The sequence below is a fragment of the Malaclemys terrapin genome, chromosome 3 (genome assembly GCF_027887155.1).
Source record: "Malaclemys terrapin pileata isolate rMalTer1 chromosome 3, rMalTer1.hap1, whole genome shotgun sequence".
Classification (NCBI taxonomy): Eukaryota; Metazoa; Chordata; order Testudines; family Emydidae; genus Malaclemys; species Malaclemys terrapin.
The window spans coordinates 61,796,584-61,817,475 of NC_071507.1; the positions used below are offsets into that span (position 1 = coordinate 61,796,584).

General features: G+C 48.5%; 1 protein-coding gene across 3 annotated transcripts in view; it reads left to right on the forward strand.

Moving 5' to 3' along the window:
• The first annotated feature begins 20,623 nt into the window (after positions 1 to 20,623).
• MDGA1 (MAM domain containing glycosylphosphatidylinositol anchor 1) overlaps positions 20,624 to 20,892 on the forward strand; it is a 200,230-nt gene continuing 199,961 nt past the window's right edge. For all 3 annotated transcript variants that reach the window (XM_054021452.1, XM_054021453.1, XM_054021454.1), the window contains exon 1: positions 20,624 to 20,786. The gene's annotated coding sequence lies outside the window, so the exon portion shown is untranslated. The remainder of the gene's footprint in view (positions 20,787 to 20,892) is intronic.

Consider the following 20,892-nt stretch of genomic DNA (forward strand, 5'->3'; position numbering starts at 1 on the left):
CTGCATTTTGATTCACTCTTGGCAAGTCTAAAGCTAATGAACAGTGTCCCTGAGATGTGAAATCAGGCCTCGGTGGACTCTCAGAAGACACGTCTATCTCTTGACTTTGCAAATATGCCTTTTTAACATACATTATTATCTATAATGTTTAATAATCTCTTATACACTTATGGGATGTAGCACTTCTCATCCCCAAGCGCTTGATAAATGACTATAAAATGAGTAAATGCTGCACATAGTGTTTCCCCAGGCTTGGGCAGATTAGTGCAGATTAAATTCTGCACTAATATGCCTGAGGCCATGAATGTTCCATTAAATTTTACTGACTTCCAACAACTCTGCTGACAATATTTTTGTGCTCCTTGTGCAATACAAAATATTTTTAAATCAACACTACCCTTTGTGTGTGAACATTCAATATAATAATACAATGTGCTCAGTGCTGTATAAGGAGTGGACAAGGTCCCTTCCCTGAGGAATTTACAATCTTACATACATTTTTTTTTATTTATGTGGAAGCCCAATTTATGGGACACCTTTGAACTTTTGTCTTGGGAAATTTTGGCTTGAAAATGACCAGCTCAACTCTGAAACCAAGGGGGAGTGAGTGTGTGTGTGTGTGTGTGTGTGTGTATATGTATATATATATAATGTGTGCGTGTATATGCAATATTTGAAGAAAAGTTTCAAAAGATTTGTGAGTTACAATTAATTAAAAATGTAACCTCTGACATTTTCCCTTTTGCATAGACCCCTCTAGCTCACAAATATCTTGTTTATTAGTCTTCAAACTTCCCATACAGTGAAATCTTGTTGGAAACTCGTGAACTAGCTATATATGAAGAAAATAGATTATATGAAGTAAAGAAGCAACATTATTAATGATTTTGTTGGTGCCCTATACTGCTCCAATTGATTTCAATGGAAATTGCCTGATTCAATTCCCACTGTTGTCAATAGAAGTTTGCCACTGATTTCAGAGGGAGCATGAGTCGGCATTATATGTGTGTATGAACATATTGCCCTCTATTCAGCTAGTTAACTAAAAGATTTAAACTAAAAGCAAAGGGGGTGCTACCCCTCCTCTCTGTGGCTTGGGTAAGTAACATTCCTCCACGGCACCCTTCCCTCTTGACGGGCGCAGTGAACATTCACCTTTTGTTCCAAACCACTGTTGGCTGGCGGGTTGTTGGTGAGAAAGGACATAAAGGTCTGTTCTGTATGAGATAGTGAAATTACGCACCTCCTTTAGCTTTGAGAGGTAGGTTCTGTCTGCTTGCCGCTGTAGGATAAGAATTCTAGACCCAGCTTCTCAAGTGTATATATGGCTCGTCATAGCAAGGTAGCAACCTCCTCGGAGTTAAGGTTACAGCTAGAGGGCCATTATGAGGTTGCTTTTGATCCTCTTTGTAAGAAAAAGAAGGAAGAAAATAAAATTCCTCACACTTGCACATTTCTACAATTAAGTTTCGTTGGCAAAAGAATATTTTCTGACCATTTTAAATGAATTGAATAGATACATTTTGCAATTAAAATACTTCAGATGGTCTCCTTTTAAAAATGTGTGCAAAGTGCCTATTATCTCTCCCTGCCCAGTTAAACTGCATTATATCACACAATGTACAATATAGGTAGATTTTTACAATGGCTTCTGCAAGAGGCAATTTACATGGTCAGGAATAGTAAATGTTTAATAAATTGCCGTTATTTGAAAACTAGACACGATTCTTCATCAATAAAGCCAAAGAAGGATCAAGTACTAATGGTGAATATTTTTGTTGGTGGTGTCTGAACCAACCCAGACTCCTTTTCAAAAGAGAGAGGAAACTCTAGGCTCTAGTAAAATGATTCTTTCTCTTGTGTTTCCCACTAACATGCCCTCTTGATTTAGGACAAAGTTCAGAGTTCCATTTTTCAAGAGATGGCAAATGAGGGACAGAAAGCTTAATGTGAGAAAGATTAATAAGACATTTTAGGGCAGAGGGGGAAACAGAACCTGCTCTCTGAGCCCAGGTCTACACTATGAGTTTAGGTCGAATTTAGCATTATTGGGTCAATTTAACCCTGGACCTGTCCATACGACCAAGCCTGTTTTGTCAACTTAAAGGGCTCTTAAAATCGATTTCTGTACTCCTCCCCGGCGAGGGGTTTAGCACTAAAATCGACCTTGCTGGGTCGAATTTGGGATAGTGTGGATGCAATTCGATGGTATTGGCCTCTAGGAGCCATCCCAGAGTGCTCCATTGTGACCACTCCGGACAACACTCTCAACTCAGATGCACTGGCCAGGTAGACAGGAAAAGCCCCAGGAACTTTTGAATTTCATTTTCTGTTTGGCTAGCATGGTGAGCTGATCAGCACAGGTGACCATGCAGAGCTCATCAGCACAGATGACCATGGAGTCCCAGAATCGCAAAAGAGCTCCAGCATGGATCAAATGGGAGGTACTGCATCTGATCTTTGTATGGGGAGAAGAATCCGTGCAGGCAGAACTCCGTTCCAAAAGATGAAATGCCAGTATATTTGCCAAAATCTCCAAGGGCATGATGCACAGATGCTACAACAGGGACACACAGCAGTATCACGTGAAAATTAAGGAGCTCAGACAAGCCTATCAAAAAAACAAAGGAGGCAAATGGTCACTCCGGGTCAGAGCCCCATACATGCCGCTTCTATGATGAGCTGCATGCAATTCTAGGGGGGGCCCCTACCACTGTCCGTGGATGCCTGTAAGGGGGGAGTCTCACACAACAGAGATGAGGATTTTGTGGATGAGGAAGATGAGGAGGAGGTTGAGAATAGTGCACAGCAGGCAAGCAGAGAATTCTTTCTCCCCAGCAGCCAGGAACTGTTCATCACCCTGGAGCCAATACCCTCCCAAGGTGGGCTCCCAGAACATGAAGCCGGAGAAGGCACCTCTGGTGAGTGTACCTTTGTAATTATAATACAGGGTTTAAAAGCAAGTGTGTTTAATGATTAATTTGCCCTGGAGACTTGGGATGCATTTGCGGCCAGTATAGCTACTAGAAAAGTCTGTTAACGTGTCTGAGGATGGAACGGAAATCCTCCAGGGACGTCTCCATGAAGCTCTCCTGGAGGTATTCCAAAAGCCTTTGCAGGTTTCTGGGGAGGGCAGCCTTATTCCGTCCTCCATGGTAGGACACTTTACCACACCACGCCAGTAGCAAGTAGTCTGGAATTATTGCAGAACAAAGCATGGCAGCGAATGGGCCCAGGCTTTGGTGGCATTCAAGCAACATCGGTTCTTTATCTCTCTGTGTTAGCCTCAGGAGAGTGATATCATTCATGGTCACCTGGTTGAAATACGGAAAATTTGTTTAAGGGGACATTCAGAGGTGCCCGTTCCTGCCAGGCTGTTTGCCTTTGGCTGAAAAGAAATCATCCCCGCTGTTAGCCATGCAGTGGGTAGAGGCCCGTTCATGCTGAACTGTTTGTTCACGTTTGGCTGACAGGGATCTTCCCTGATATTAGCCACACGGTGGGGGTTGGGGGTGGGTGAAGCGATCATCCCAGAGAATTGGGTGGGGTGGGGAGGTTGGGTTGTGCTGCACCTTCACCCTAAAACCGCAGCCCCTCCTTTTAAATGGCCAACCCAGCTGGCTTTGCTTGGTTTGGGAAAGGAGGGCGCTGCTGTTTGAAACCGTTCCCACATGCTATGAAGGTTGAAGAAGCCAAAACCCTTTGCCTTACCATGGCTGCCTGCAAGCCAAATTCTGTTGCCCAGCCAAGCGTGTGTGATGTCTCACCCCAAACCGGCAGGCACTCAATATAAGAGGCAAAATGCGACCTTGTACCAAAAGCACATGTGCTATGCATTTGACATGCTATGACTATTTCAGTGTGAAATAGTCTTCCCTTTGTTCTCTAAAATGCTAAATGCTAAATTTTAAAATACTACTCTCCCTTTTTTTCCCTCTCACAGCTGAAAATGTTTCTACGCTCCGCCTATCATCTCCGTCCCAGAGGCTAGTGCAGATTAGAAGCGGAAAAAACGCACTTGCACTCGAGAAATGACGTTCTCAGAGCTCATGGAGTCCTCCAGAACTGAAACAGCCCAGCAGAATGTGTGGAGGCAAACAATGACAGAGTCACGGAAAGCATTAAATGAACACAATGAGAGGAGGGAGGAGCACGCTGAGAGGAGGCAGGAGGCAATGCTGAGGCTAATGGGAGAGCAGCGTCTGGTGGAGCTGCAGGAAAGACAGCAGGAGCACAGACCGCCACTGCAGCCCCTGTATAACCGCCTGCCCTCCTCCCCAAGTTCCATATCCTCCTCACCCAGACTCCCAAGAATGCGGGGTGGGAGGCTACGGGCACCCAGCAACTCCACCCCTGAGGATTGCCCAAGCAACAGAAGGCTGGCATTCAATAAGTTTTGAACTGTAGTGTGGCCTTGTCCTTCCCTCCTCCCCTCATCCACCACCCCACCTGGTGCTTCCCTCCTCACCCACTCTTCCTGGGCTACCTTGCGAGTTTCCCCCCTATTTGTGTGATGAATTAATAAAGAATGCATGATTTGGAAACAATAATGACATTATTGCCTCTGAAAACAGTGATAGAAGGGGGGAGGTCGGTTGGTTTATAGGGAAGTAGAGTCAACCAAGGGGGCGGGTTTTCATCAAGGAGAAACAAACAGAACTGTCACACCGTAGCCTGGTCAGTCATGAAACTGGTTTTCAAAGCTTCTCTGATGCCCAGGGTGCCCAGTTGTGCTCTTTTAATCGCCCTGGTGTCTGGCTGTGTATAATCGGCCGCCAGGCGATTTGCCTCAACCTCCTACCCCGCCATAAATGTCTCCCCCTTACTCTCACAGATATTGTGGAGCGCACAGCAAGCAGCAATAACAATGGGAATATTGGTTTCGCTGAGGTCTAACCTAGTCAGTAAACTGCGCCTGTGAGCTTTTAAACATCCAAATGCACATTCTACCAGTATTCTGCACTTGCTCAGCCTATAGTTGACCTGCTCCTTTCTACTGTCCAGGGTGCCTGTGTATGGTTTCATGAGCCATGGCATGAAGGGGTAGGCTTGGTCCCCAAGGATAACTATAGGCATTTCAACATCCCCAACAGTAATTTTCTGGTCTGGGAAGTAAGTTTCTTCCTGCAGCAGTTCAAACAGACCAGAGTTCCTGAAGATGCAAGCGTTATGCACCTTTGCCGGCCATCCAACGTTGATGTTGGTGAAACATCCCTTGTGATCCACCAGAGCTTGCAGCACCATTGAAAAGTACCCCTTGCGGTTTACGTACTGGCTGCCAAGGTGGTCCGGTCCCAAGATAGGGATATGCGTTCTGTCTATTGCCCCACCACAGTTAGGGAACCCCATTGCAGCAAAGCCATCCACTATGACCTGCACATTTCCCAGAGTCACTACCTTTGATAGCAGCAACTCAGTGATTGTCTTGGCTACTTGGATCACAGCAGCCCTCATAGTAGATTTACCCCCTCCAAATTGATTCCCGACTGACCGGTAGCTGCACATAGTGCTCTCATCTTGGTATTCTTGCGCTTCAGGGCAGGGGAAAGCAAGTCACAAAGTTCCATGAAAGTGCCCTTATGCATGCCAAAGTTTTGCAGCCACTGGGAATCATCCCAGACCTGCAACACTGTGCGGTCCCACCAGTCTGTGCTTGTTTCCCGGGCCCAAAATCAGCATTCCACGGCAGGACCCTGCCCCATTACCACCATGATGTCCAAATTGCCAGGGCCCGTGCTTTGAGAGAAGTCTGTGTTCATGTCCTCAACACTATTGTGATTGCGCTGTCATCGCCTCTTCGCCTGCTTTTGCAGGTTCTGCACATACTGCAGGATAATGTGCGAGGTGTTTACAATGCTCACAACAGCAGCAGTGAGCTGAGTAGACTCCATACTTGCCATGGTATGGCATCTGCAGGAGGGCAGAGTTGCAGCGGAAGCGGTGGATGACGATGGCTGCAACGAGAATAGATATTTATACAGGTGGATTCATGGCACCAGGAGAACATAGTTGCAGTGGAAGTGGTGGATGACAACGGATGCCACGAGAATTGATATTTATACAGAATGACGAGAGGACCTGCGAGGTGGATTCATGGCAGCAGGAGAGCAGAGTTGCAGCGGAAGCGGTGGGTGACGATGGTTAGCAGTCCTACTGCACCGTCTGCTGACAGCCGCACCCAGGACACAACAGTGGTGACGGTGAGCTGAGCTGAGTGGGCTCCATGCTTGCCGTGGTATGGCGTCTGCACGGAAAAAGGCGCAAAACAATTGTCTGCCGTTGCTTTCACGGAGGAAGGGGCGACTGACGACATGTACCCAAAACCACCCGCAACAATGTTTTTGCCCCATCAGGCATTGGGAGCTTAACATAGAATTCCAATGGACGGCGGAGACTGTGGGAACTGTGGGATAGCTACTCACAGTGCACCACTCCGTAAGTCGATGCTAGTGACGACGCACTCCGCTGACTTAATGCGCTTAGTGGGGACATACGCAATCGACTGTATAAAATCGACTTCTATAAAATCAACCTAATTTCATAGTGTAGACATACCCTGAGTTAGTAGAGCTATATTTTATTCACTAAACCTCATTGCCTCCTGTGCCAATTGCTCCAATTCCATGTCACCAAGTGCCATGCATTTGATATGACACTTGCACATTTGGCAACCTGTCCCACTTTGCCCTGTCCCATCTCCTTACATTTGGCTGTGTTTTGGGAGTACAGCTGCAGTTGTTTCTCCTGGCCACTGGGGGTTCAGGCAGCCAGCTGGCCTTTCTTCATCTCCTCTCTGCGCTCCCCCTGCTGGCACCAGGTGTGTGGTGCCTCTAGGGAGGAGGTGGTGCCTGGGGCAGCTGGTAGGCGAGTGATGGGAGCAATGGGGGAAGGGGACGAGGGGAGGGAGGAGGAGAAGTGGGGGAAGATAGGAGAGGGGCAGAAGGAGGCCCAGGGCTATCCACATCCCCAATGTCTTCCCCGGACCCATGCTCCTACAGTCCTACTGACCTCCTAGACACCCTGCCCCACCCCAGTAACCCTTCAGCCTCTTCCACCATCTTTCTTGCAGAACTTTCCCCCTACCAACCTCCCCTTGCCCCCATGTAACCTCTGACTTCTTCCCATCCCCTGGTCCCCATCGCTCCTGGTTGCCCTTGGTTCCCTCCAAACCTGTCTTGCTCCTGAGATGCGGGGGGAGTAGGTTTCCTCCCCTCCCCCAACACACATCTACTGACCCTGTTTGAGGGGAGTGAGAGGGAGAAATCAGAGACTTTTTCTCACCATTGAGAAATGTCACTCACGGAGCTGCACAAACTTGGCAGCAATGCACATTTCTGTGCTTATCTGTACAGTTCATCACAACACAACAGCCTTAACTCTGATCCCAGCTGAATACCATTCTCTTAGAGATCAGGTTATTGTGTTGTGGAGCAATATGCATTACTTTATGGTTGATAAGAATAATTGGTTTATTATGTGGGTGGTGTAAAATTTACAGTATATTTTAACTATTCATTTCCTTGCCTTTAAGTGCTTGAGATTGGTAAATGATACACTAGGGAAGTCGCTGTTGTCACTCAGCAACCATAATTGGATTTTGAAATGAAGATTTGTTTGGTTTTGCAGTAGGAATCACTTCATCCTCCACTGAAACGTAGCCACCTTTGGGACAGGATGGAGCCACTGTTTAAAAACACATTGCCACAACATGCAAGAGTTTAGAACAGAATGGGAAGTGAATGAAAAATACTTCAGCTGCTTAAAACTAACTAAGAAATTTTGCTCAGCACAATGGGCACCAGGGCTAATGTTGTTGTTCCTTGGGGAAACGTGATAGGGTTTTGGGGGAATGTATGCTCCTGCTTATGAAGATATTATGATTATTGTTAAATTGCTTATTTCAGTATCTCACAGGATTGCCATCCAGGAAGACAGTTACATTGTGTACAGAAGGCAATTACCAGCTAGAAAAACAAATCTGTAATATGTGAACAACAGACCTTTCAGAGAGACTAGGGCAGATCACAGGACACGTTCAAGCTAGAAAACACCTCATATACAACAAGTAAACTGAGGACCATCTTGGAAGCCAGATGACAGAAATGCATGGAACCACTATCATCTCGAGCTGTCTATATTCTTCCCATCATTCCCCTTGCCTTGTGCAATGCAGAGAAAGTGTGTGTCATAAAGTTGGTTTGTTTTGTTGTCTCCAGGGGACTTATTGTAGGGACACTAATGCAGAAACACGAGTCTTACATTTCGTTCTGAAGATGGTAATCTCCATGATCACTGTAGTACATGGTGACATGATTCAAGTGGTGTGAGCTAGTATCAGCTAGCGTGATCATGCTATTTTTGTTTGCAACTGAAAGATAAACTTCAACCCTTTGGAGGCTGTGAGAGGTGGAGAAGGTTGAAGCTGCCACTGGGGAGGGGTGGTATGTTTATTCCAGGGAATGGGAGGAAGTGCAGGGAAAAAAGAGGTGCATCTCCTTTGCATTTTCACTAACTTCACTAGGGGGCATGGACCAACGTTCATGGGGCACTCCCCATCAGTACCCGGCCCAAGGTTGGGAAGCTAATGATCCAACCGGCGGACCAATTTGGTAATGAATCCTGGTCATGTGCCACCGGAGGCATGTTGCACATATGCTAAGAAGATTGGCATGATGTACAGTTAATACAGGAAGTAACTATACAGTGGTAAAGTAACTGGCCAGCGATAACGGGGTTTGGCTGCACTTGCATGCGGGAATGTGGGAGTGCTGCCTAATGATTAGGGCAGGGGATTAGGCCCCTGGAGTCCAGGATTGTAGCTCTGATTTTGCCTCTGATTTGCTTTCTGAACATGTCTCTCATTTTTCCCTATCTCACAAGAGGGGTTAAGAATTTATGTGTGTAAAGTGCTTAGAGACCCTCAGAGGAATGAGAAAGGCACAAATGTGATTGTTATTTCTGTAATCTCCTCACACTAGGATTTCTCACTTTGGTTTGTTTTAGGCACAATCTAACATTACTTGAATTTACAGTAACATACTCTTTTTAAACGTAATCTGTACAGAAATGTACTATAAAAATAACCATGTAAATCGGGACAGCTTGTTTTCTAAAGTTTTGCACTCTAAATGTTTTGGGGTGCAAAACTGAGCAGTCTGCTTCCAGTAGGCTTCAAGGATGTAGGGCTTTACTATTGTATTATGTGACGGAGCGGTCTGTCCCTGTAAGGGCAGTGCTGCCTAGGGATTGGCCCACCTTGTAATGTGGCATGGCCCTTTAAGATTTTGGGAGGTCTGATGTATATCAGGACCTAGGATATATTAGGAGAAAGTAGGCAGTCCCTGGAGGAAATCCTGTTGCTGTTTCTTTAAGGCCCTGGGACCAGGAGCCTCGCAGAGTGGGAGGGACAAGGCTCCCCTCTGCACCAGCCAACTAGGATGAGCTTTAGGAAGGTGACCAGCATATATGCTGCTTCCTCCCTTGTAGTAGGACAGACATGAGCAGGAAAAGGTTGGTTTGCTGAGGCAATACTTGGGGAAGAGGGGTAGCTGAAGGAGAAGCTGGTTAAGGCCCTACAGCTGGCCTAAACTGCAACATCAGTTCCAAGGAGAACTGGGAGGAGGGCCTTCCTGTCTTAAGGAGAGAGACTGTTCAAAATAGAGCCCAGCTGCTGCCAAAGAGACTGGGTGCAGCTTTGTGGAAGCTCCTCAGTAGAGCTGGGAAGAGGCTGTGAGAAGCCACAAATCCAATGTGGGAATAGCAGTCTGCACACCTGGTGAAGACACTGGCAAACTGGGCAAAACTAGAAGAAGCCCAGGGAAGTGGCAAGGGATTGAAGGAAGAGTCCTTAGCTACCTAAAGCAGGGTCCCTGGGCTGGAACCCAGGTGAGAGGGTGGGTCCGGGCTCCCCTATCTCTTCCCCCAGACCAAGAAGGGAAGTACAGGCTTCAAGAATGAGAGAGGCTGAGAATGGGGGCTTCCAGATAGGGTTGAGGACCTGGCACTAGGCTTTGTGCTCTTCTGTTTTGGATGTTCTCCCTAGAAGGGAACTGGACTGACAGGTGACCTGGTTGACGGGCTAGGCCATGGAAGTAGCAGACCACTCAGAACAAGGGGTTCTGGAATGGAGGAACCCCTGCAATGCTGGGTCCTGAACCAGCCGGGTGCTCTGGTGGTGAGTGTGCACCATAAGGGCCAACAATACACTTAAAGCATGTAAGGGACAAGCATGTGGAATTCAGTTGACAGCTCTCCCAAAAGATGTGGAAGGAGCTGTAATCCTTCTGGGGATCTGTAGTTTAAATGGAAGTAGTTCCAAATATTTTACTCACTTCCGTATTTCTTTGCATTCTTGGCTTTGTGTACATGTATAAAAATATATTAAAATATTCTCTGACTTGGCCAATGTGATTAATTTAAAATGTACTTGTAACTTTTTTCTGGACAGGAGGGGAAGGTGCGTGTGCATATCTCTGCGTAAAGACATAGGTCATTAGGCCCTTGAGCCTAGAGACCTCCCATGAAGGCCAATGAAATCTGAAAGTAAATAGCCTAAACTCCCTTCAAAGGTAGGCGCAGCCTATTTACGGCATCCAACAAAGGTCATTCTGTGTGTGACCCTTCCAAGGCTCTACGGTTGACCTGAGTCTTGCCCTGAAGAATCTAAGTCATTTGAGCTGAACGCGTTGTGAGCTGGTTCTGTGCAGTGCCTGGATTTAGGGAACAGCTGGACAATGGCATAGGTAAGAGGTCTCAAGAACCCTTAGTGGTGCCTTCCATGCTTCTCTTGGACATTTTGACTCTTAATGTCCAATATATGCCAAGCTATAAGCAATCCGTTTAGCTGAAAGAAGCAGTAAGTAAACACATGTGGCACTTGTGAGGAAACTGCTGGGAAATGGAAATATGGACTTTGAGACCCAAAAAGCAGCTCTGGTACATGAGCTCAAGGAGAATATCCCTTAACTCAGGGGTGGGAAAACTATGGCCTGGGGGCCACATCCAGCCTTCCAGACATTTTAATCTGGCTCCTGAGCTCCCGCCGGGAAGTGGGATCAGGGGCTTGCCCCACTCCATGCGGCTCCTGGAAGCAGCAGCGTGTCCTCCTCTGGCTCCTACATGCAGGGGCAGCCAGGGGGCTCTGCACGCTGCCCCCACCCCAAGTGCCAATGAACCCTGGCCAGTGGGAGCTGCAGGGGCAGCGCCTGCAGACAGGGCAGTGCGCAGAGCCGCCTGGCCACGCCTCCACGTAGGAGCTGGAGTGGGGACTGCCGCTGCTTCTGGGAGCTGCTTGAGGTATACGCCACCCAGAGCCTGCACCCCTGACCCCGTCCTGTGCCCCAACTCCCTGCTCCAGCCCTGATCCCCCTCCCACCCTCCGAAACCCTCAGTCCCAGCATGGAGCCCCCTCCCACACCCCGAACTCTTAATTTCTGGCCACATCCCAGAGCCCTCACCCCCAGCTGCAGCCTGCACCCCAACCCCCAATTTTGTGAGCATTCATGGCCCGCCATACAATTTCCATACCCAGATGTGGCATCGGGTCAAAAAGTTTGCCCACCCCTGCCTTACCTGGTAGCAGTTGTAGCACCTTACACTATCCCTTCAGGCCTCTGACCACTAGGGGGCGAGATAATTGCAAACCAAAAGCAATACAAGCCCAGTAAATTGGAAATTTGTAGTGTTCAACAAAGCAACAACCTATCTCCCCTCTCTGGCTCTGAAAACCCTCCACATCTCAGGGATGCTCAATTCCCATTTAGACACCTGAATAAAAGCAGATATTCAAAATTGCTCAGCATGCTGGATATAGCTGTCTTCTGAAAACCTGGGCAAAAGTAGCATTTTAAAATTAAATAGGTGAACAACCACATCCTACTACACGTGCCTGTCTCTGCTGGCGATGTGGGAAATGGTGAACAGCCAGTGAGAGAGCAGAGGTGGAGGTCTGTCATGCTCCTGGGGAATTGTGCTGGCTAATGAACACTGAATTAACGCAGCAGGTAGTCGAGGTGGCGGATGGATGATTGACCTGGGTGTAAGTGCATAGGCCTATTGTCAACCCCGCACCATGGGGTGGAGCTCCTCTTGTATGTGTCATGATTATTGTTATCTGTGTGGGGGCAGTGCACGTAGGCCCTATTAACTCTTCTATTTAAAACTCCTCTGGTGTCTTTTCACTCTTGATGTTACAGAAATCCTGGCTGGAGATGCAATCAGATACCCCACTTATGAGCACAGTATAGATACTTAGATTAGATACAGATCTGGATCAGCTTTGTCACAGAATTTCACGGTATCACTGCAATAACTCTGCATGGTTATTGGAATGGCTCCTCTGTGTAGCTGCTTCTCATGGCTATTTGCAGTCGATGATCAATAGTGGGGGAGATTCTAGAGTGTCTGACTTGCACATTCCTCTCTTCCATGTCCTTGATAGCTACTCTTCCTTGTCCCATGAGGACCTTCTTTTCTGGGGGCATACAGAGACCATGGGCCCTCACATGCTCAGTTTCAAACCCATGCAATGTTGACAGATCAGCTTCCTGTGTATTTAAAGAGGATCCCCAAAAATAGATTCTAGTGACCCCACACTCAGAGGGATGTAACCAATGAGGACAGTCTCCTCTCCAGCAGCTGGTCTTAGGGTGTGTGTGCATCTGGCACACTATTACAGCCCAGTCTCAAATGGATCCTTAAAAAAAAAAAAATGGAAGCCATACTAAGCTGGTCCTGGCTGGGTGTTTCCTCCCCCCCGGGGCTGAGCAGGTAGGGGCTGTGCTAAACAGGCCTCTGCTGGGAATGACCCTTTGCAGATTTTACACGGACTCATGCCAACCTGTTTCCTGCAGTGAGGTGGATTTAAAATGCTGTACAACAGCGGTCGGCAATCTTTCAGAAGTGGTGTTCCGAGTCTTCATTTATTCACTCTAATTTAAGGTTTCGCGTGCCAGTCATACATTTTAATGTTTTTAGAAGGTCTCTTTCTATGAGTCTATAATATATAACTAAACTATTGTTGTATGTAAAGTAAATAAGGTTTTTAAAATGTTTAAGAAGCTTCATTTAAAATTAAATTAAAATGCAGAGCCCCCCAGACCTGTGGCCAGGACCCGGGCAGTGTGAGTGCCACTGAAAATCAGCTCACATGCCACCTTTGGCACGCGTGCCATAGGTTGCCTACCCCTGCTGTACAACAAGCAGCTCAAACGGTGTAGTCTCCTTGCAGTGATAACACCAGCTAGAGTTTACACCCCAGGCTGATGCCATCTGTTTCTGGAGCCGCTCTCTTACCCTTTCCAGCATTGTACCATTCCCAAGGCAGAGCTCAGTGGTTTCAGATCATTCATTGGCACCAAAAGGATTAGCAATCGATATGCCATCTACTGATTATGGTGCAGCAGAGGAGAAGGGGAGAATTGAGACCAGGATGGTTCTGGTTCCCTTTGTATGAGACTCTTTTTTTTGCATCACTTTGATTTAGCATTCACAGAGGTGTGTGTTAAAAATAGGTGGCTGGGGTGATGAGGGGGGGAGAGAGAGACAAAGGGAGCATGAGTTTCTTTAACTAGCACCAGTTTGGGTGGATTTTATTTTGTTTGTTCTAAGAGGGAGGGGAGGAGAGAGGAAGAAAGCATGACTATAGAAGGAGGCAGAGAGGGAGAGAAAGGACTAGGGAGGAAGAAAACTAAGAGAAAGATGCTACATGGCAGTGGTAGGGTACCACCCCTTTGCATATTGACTTCAGCCCTCCTCTGAGCTGAAGCAGAAAAGCAACAGATCAGCAGTATGTATGACAAACCCTTCAGGTAAAAGCAGTGCCCGAGGGGAGAGGGGAATGTAAGGCCCAAAGTCTCCAGTTTTAGAGCACCAGGGGTAGGACAGGGCAGAGCGCAGGTGCACAGGGTAGAAGAGCAGCTAAATGCACTGACCAAAGAGCTGAGGGCTCACAATGGCAATAGGAGGTGTCCCAAAAACCTTATCAATGAAATGTAAGCCTCCCCCCCCCCACCAAGTAGAAATCAGGTGAAATCAGGACAAGGAAAACCCAACAGAATAGTGACCAACTGCAACAAATACCAGCCTGTCGCAGAACAACTGCATCAGAGTTGAGGGAGGGGGAATGAATATTAAGTTAGAGAAACAGAACTGGATTCACTCTTCATTTCTTTCTGTAACGAACATTCGCTGTAAGGAAGGAAGTTAATCAAAAGGGCAGAGAATACCCAAGAGGTTCCCAGGCACTAGTAATACTGTAAAATGAATCTGGGAAGGAAGCAAACACAGCCTAGGGGTGTATCCCCCAGCGGAGGGCTGATAACTGCTCAGAGCAAAGCAGAGCTCCTCACGTGCATCAGCCCACATTGCCACCTTGGCAGGGGGAGCAGCGTGCTCGGATGGAGCAGGCAGAGGCCCCCGCCCTTGACATAGCATTCAGGGGGAGCGGGAGCTCCTAGGAACTGAAGCACAGGATGGTGTTGGGGGGATACTGCTTATGTGCTGCAACCGGACAGGTGTCCCCCTGCTTTCCCAGCTCTCCACGCCGCAGAGGTACAGGAGGCGTCCGTCCGCCTCCTTTCCTATGGGTCTCCGCTCCCACCAACGCTGCAGCGTTGGGAGTCGCCCTGTGTCCCCATCCGCCTGCCCCAGACCCACACCGCATTGTTATCGCTGCTCTGTTTTCTCATCTCCCGGGCTGAGAGCGGTGCTGCGCGGTTACCGGAGAGTAGACCTCGTGCACCCGCATTTTCCCCAGCTCTTACCAGTACTGCAGCATTAGTCACCCGCTTTCCCCATCTCCTGGACTCAGCCAGCACTTTACAGGGGTTCCCTGGTTCCCTCCCCCGCCCCCGCTTTTTTGTCACTTCTCATTTTAAGCCCTAACAACGGGACAGTTGCTCAGCAAACCCGCGTACTGTGCTTGTGCTCACTCCCCTGTGTAGCGGAAATAAATAAAAACCAACCCTCTGGGTTACGTGATAGAATCGGGGAGTGGGGCGGAGGGGAGGGAAATGCCAGACACCAGAAGCCGGAGCTGATCGGTGCCCAGGGATAGCAGCTTCAGCGGAGCGTCCCCAGGAAAGGGGCGAAGTGATGGAGTGCGCTGGGCTGCAGCACGAAAACATTGACACAGAGAGAATGAATGTTTTAGTAACTGGACCTTGGCCTCGCCCACTTCATCAATCGTCTCTAGCCCTGGGCCTCTGTGCTATATATATGACTGCCTCTCTTTGAACACCACATCTGTTCCAGAGGCTGTCTGCCTCTTCATGTCTCCCTGAAATATGTGCCGGAGTGTGTATAAATATTTCAGACGGGCAGGACTTATTTGACAAGCGGGGACTGACAAAGAGACGAAAGGCACTTAGTTGTGAGGATGGGACTAATGTGTTCTCTATAAACTATTTGGGGAGGGGGCACCAACCCTTATCCATCTTTTTGACAAATGGAAACCCTGGAGGTTCTGGTTCCCTTATAGTTCTGTGGCAGATAAACAGTGCTGGGAAGTGTAGGAGGTTTTTGTCTTGTGTTTCCTATTGGATACACTGAAAATTAATATTTTTAAAATGTTACCTGGTTAGACCTGAGCAAATAATTCATAAATAATTCAACAACTGTCGTCTCTTATTGCTCCCAGAATACCCACGAACAGATCCGTTTCTTCTAATTACTCATTATTCAATTACTGTTCTTAACTCCGTAGACTGATCTCAGCCTGTTCGCTGCAAGTATACCATATTTGCTATTCAAGCTGCATTGTTCGAGCTCTGATTAGTCAGTTAATTGTGATTTTTTTTCTGTCCCCTAATCGGATGACTTCACAGGTACTTCTGGCACAAATACTTGGGTGTGCTAATTTAAAATTTGGTGGCTTTAAAATACTTCGGCGGATTACTTTGAAACGCATTTCCCATGGTCACTTGCTCAGTGAAACAGTAGCATGTGAATGTTCGCAGCAAGCTAACGTAAAAGAGGTATGAATATGGCGGAAGCAAATTAATGTAAAACTCTGAGTGAATATTGCTGGATTTGTGCACCATTCAGTTAGCTCTATAAATCGTTGCTGGTACAAATCCTTAATAGGGGTTAATAACTAAATTAAAAACCCTGCAAAGGGTTTCACAGGTTACAAGCTACCTTATACTTACGTTTATCCCAATAATCAGTTTAAAATTTATTTATCCATGCTACTGATAACAACGAAGTGAATTAAATCTGAAAACCTGTAAACATCTGACACTTCTCACTATTTGTTTCCTTTTTGTACTTCACTCAGTTTTGATCAATTCCACGTTCTGTCTCTAGGCGGTTTCACTTCCCTGCTCTCCGCCTGCACTAGCATAAAGTTGCTCACTTTGACTTTCTGGGTCTCTCTGCAGCTGTCTCATGTGGCCCTCTTTAGGGTAGCAGCCGGCTGTAGGGAGCTGGATTTCAATCCCTCCCAAAACAGGGTTTACTGAAACGTCTTAAAAGTCAAGAAAACATTTCTACTCGTATGGAAGTTTGGAATCCCCCCCACACTCCAAGCTGTCGAAAACTGCTACTTGACGAGTGTTCCTTTAACCCATCTTTACAAAACTCCTGATCCTGATTGGGAGAAGAATATGGGCCTATTATAAACCCTATCAGCCTTCTCTGCCCCATTAATAGGAAACTGGTCCTTATAGTCCAGCTAGTCTGGCTGCTCATGCTGCCTCTGTCACTGCCGTACATTATTGCTCCTCTCCATGGTTGAATACAGTTTATAATAGAAATACCTGCTTACTAATTAGCAGCTCTAGCTATTAATTGCTTATTTGTTAGAGCATGAATTAATAAGCAGCCGTTCTCTGGGCGATTACTCTTTCTTTCGTGTGTGTTTAACCCTGGGTATGATTCTTGTTCACACGATGAATCAATCCCTGCCAGTGCGCCTTTTACAAGTGGTTTTTCCTTTCGGTGTCACACCTCTTTCTCTCTCTCCGTGGCTGCACAGGTTCCGATTCAGCGACCCCAGGGACAGAGGGATATCACTTCGGCCGGGGTGGGTTCACTATACCAAAGTGCGTGATTAGCAAAGGCCGCTACTTTCCTTAATGATCTATCACAAAGTGTCTTCTAAAATCGCGGATAACTACAGCGCCGACGATGCTGGTCTAGAAGCATATTGGGGGCCAAGGCACTAGGAAACCGCCAGCTGGTTCCTAGGCTGGAGAAGGCTGGATATGTCTAAATACCTTATCTTCAGGCGGACTCTTGATTGGGTCACTTTTTTAAAAAAAAATAAGGCTCGAGAGTTGAATGATTCCCCGAGAAAATATTCCTAGCGGAACAATCATACCCACGAATAGAGGTTTCTAGAGATCTGGCTTTACAGCTCTAGAATAGCCCTCGGCGCCTGAGCCTGAAGGAAACAGGCGGCTACGCGAGAGACCTCGGGAAATGGAAACTCCCCTATTTAGACTTGCCAGGGACAACTTCGCTGGCGGCTCCTACGTTCTGCGTTTGCTGATTCCCTGCGCCCCCGGCTCTGTGTGTGTGTGTGGGGAGGGGGGGGGGGATTGTGGTATTAGCGTTCTGATGCGTTGGAGGGAGTCCATGAAGCAGTGAATAGCTAGGCAGGCTGCAAAGGGAAAGGGGAGAGGCTGGAGACACGCAGAGAGGCTTAAATCCCCTCCCTTGTTAGGGTGTAGTATATAAACCCCCCGTCCTGAAAGATTTTACCGGTGCCTATCCAAGCCATGTCCACCACACGCAGAGATAAATAACAATGACAGATAAAGCAGGGTAATGAGACATAGAGGAAGGGGGGGGACACAGATCCCTTTAACCTCCCCTTCCCTGCCTCCCCCAATAATCCAGATATCTTGGAATTCCTGATTCGTCTTCGCATGTTTACAAAACCACTGCAAAGAGAGCTGATCAATTCCACTGCTATCTCGAATACAGCTTCTCCGAAACCTCAGTTGTGTGCGCAGCGAGAAAAATATTAATGGGTTTCTCTCCTGAAAAACGTCAGTGCACTTGCAGTATCTCCCCAAGGTTCCCTGCTAAAACATCCCCCACCCTGAAGCGCCTTTGCTAATCTGTTTAATGCTCAAGCTGGTTGCGAAGGCTAAGGAGCGGAGTCTTTCCACGGGAACTCGGGCAAGGGGGCTCCATAGTTCATTAGACATATTTTGCGTTCGATTGGAAGCAAAACTCAACATAACTCTTCTCCCAGCAACTCCTGTGCACTCCCTGTTTAATATTGCAACAGCTTCTTCTACGTTCTCGCTACATCTTACCTCCAGCCCCCCCAACCAATCATTTTTTAACAATACTGGGGGGGGGGAGATGGGAATAGATTTGATTCTCGGAGCAACTTTGATTTAAGACTCCCCCTTCCCCCCCCCACAAGGGTGTGTGTGTGGGGGTGTCTTTCACATGGACTTTATGGAGGAAAAAGAAGCTTCCTGACCTACTGAACAGAAGTAAGACGTTTGCTCCACCACCTAGGAGCAGAGGGGACAGCTGGAGCATCTCATTCACTGGGTCAGAGGAGAAGCGCCTTCTTTCCGCGAAACCAGGCACAGACGTTTACAAGAAAGGCGGAGTTCTGCCTCCGAGGCTCTACAGGGACCTGCAGCAATTGGATTATTATTATTCTAGGGGGATGGTGTATTTTTTTCATCTCCGGATTGCTCTCAGCCGTGCTCCAAACTCTGCCGCGGGAGGTTGTCTTTCCCATTGCCCTGCGAGGAGAACAAACGCACCAGGCGTCTGGATGATTGCAGCGAAAGTATTAAGACGCAGAAGGCAGCCTGGTGTAGAGTACTCATTGCTCCTCCACGGGGCTGCGTTCGCGGCCGAGCCTCAACGCGTTGGTTGGGTAAAGGGAGCCTCGCGCACCAGCAGCCTTACACACACCGGCACAATGTGCAAATGCACGCCCGTGCAACGCCAGCAGACGTGCAGTCCAGACCCATCCTACACAACCACACCTGTGCATAAGCATCCGGCGCGCTTGGACCATATGCAACTGCGCACCCGTGGAACACAACCATGCAGAGACAAGTGTGCAGAAACATATACACTACACAAGCACACACCCCTGCAACCCAGGAACTATAAGCGTGCAGGCCGTGCAACACACCCAACACCCCGGTGCACCAACAGACACACCCCACCTAGGCACCCTGCGTGCACACATGCTTACTGCACATCACGGACACGTACCACAATGCTACACTACGAACACGGTCCAACTTGTCTGTGTCGCACCCGTCCCCACGCTCATTGCACCAAGCGTGTGCACCACCAACTCCTCCAGTCTCCTCTGCCCCTGGCCTCTTAGGAATGGGGCCGCGAATCGCGTGTGCCCCCAGGATGAATGGATCCTTGCCTGGGTTCTGACATTTCTCTGCAGGGGAGGGAGAAAGGAGGCGAAAGAAAAGGAGAAAAAGTCGCGCAGATTCCTTTTTTTGCCCAGCCCTGTTTTTTTTTCTCTAATGTGCCCTGGGGGAGGCCGGGGAATTGGGCAGGAGGCAGGGCCGTCTTCAAGCACAGAAGATTTAATTGGCTCTTCCCCACCCCACACCTTTAACCAGAGGGGGGGGGCACATAGTGGAGAGGAGTGAAAAAAATGAAAAGCCCCAGGGGGAAAAAAGAGGCAGAACTTGCAGCCGGGTCTTGGCGGATTATAGATTCAATTCGGGGGAGAGGTGCAGCGAACAGAAGACCCACCGTCACTCCCGATCTGCACAGGGGCTCAGGACATCTCACTCCTCGGGTCAGCCCGAGGCAGGAGCGAAGAGGCCAGAGAAGCTGTAGGCCAGAGGCGCCGAGCTCGCAGGGGCGGCTAAGTCTCTGCCCGGGCGAATGCTATCCAAAGGGGCGAAGTAAAGCCGGATCCAGGCACTAGATTGTACAGTGCACACAGAGTGAGCCTCGGATTCCTCAACTGGCTTGAAACTGCGGATCCAAGATCTTGGGGGTGAGGGCGAAGGAAGAAAAGAATCACCCCCCCCCCCCGACTTTCACACTTTGGGAGGAAGGGGCGGGGCCAGGACCTGTGTCTCCAAAGCCTTCTTCAAGAAGAATCCAACTTTCTCCAGCCTCCTAAAGCCTCAGCTGGCTTTGCACCTCTTAGCCACCTACTAGTGGGAAAGGGGGAAAAACACATTAAAAGCCCCCATCACAACCAGCCAACCCGACCTCAGGGAAACTTCGGAAGCCAGAAAGATCTGCCAGGTTGGCTGGGGGAAGGGAGCGAGAGGGGGAGGGGAGAAGAGCCAAGCTGAACTGCAAACCACTAAGCAGGGTGCGTGTGCTGTAGCGATTCCTCGCTCCCCCCAGGCTAGCGGGGCTGATGTGATGCACCTGGGCAACTTCAGGCTGGGGCCCGAAGCTCAGCAGCTGGGGGAGCTGCTGTTAAAAACAAAACAAAACAAAACAAACCCCTCCCTGGATTTAATGAATGACAGCACCGCCCCTTCCCTAAAAGAGCTGGAGACTAAAAGAGAGAGTCACCTATCCCCTCCCCCCACCCCTTTCTCCTCCTCCTCCCTCCCTCCCCCTTGTGCCTTCCTGGGGCTTCAGCCAGCGCCTCCTTAGCGGGCGGGAGGGCGAGGACTCTCAAGTTGGCCCCAGTTGGCAGCCAGTTTGGGAAGCCCGGGAGTTCAGGAAGCGTTTGGCGTCTCTTTGTGACACCCTCCCCTCCCCCCGTGACAGGAACGGGTCAGAGCAGAGGGAGAAGCGGCTGGAGTTTATCTGGATTCTGCTCCCCGCTGGATCCGTGTCTTCTGGGCTCCGGTGTGATTGTGTGTGTGAGTGTGAGGTTGTGTTTATTTTCCTGGAGCTCCTAAGGAGCCCGGGGGGAGGAGGGGAAGGGGCCCTGGTTTGTTTTTTCCACCTTCCTCCCCTCTTCTCCTC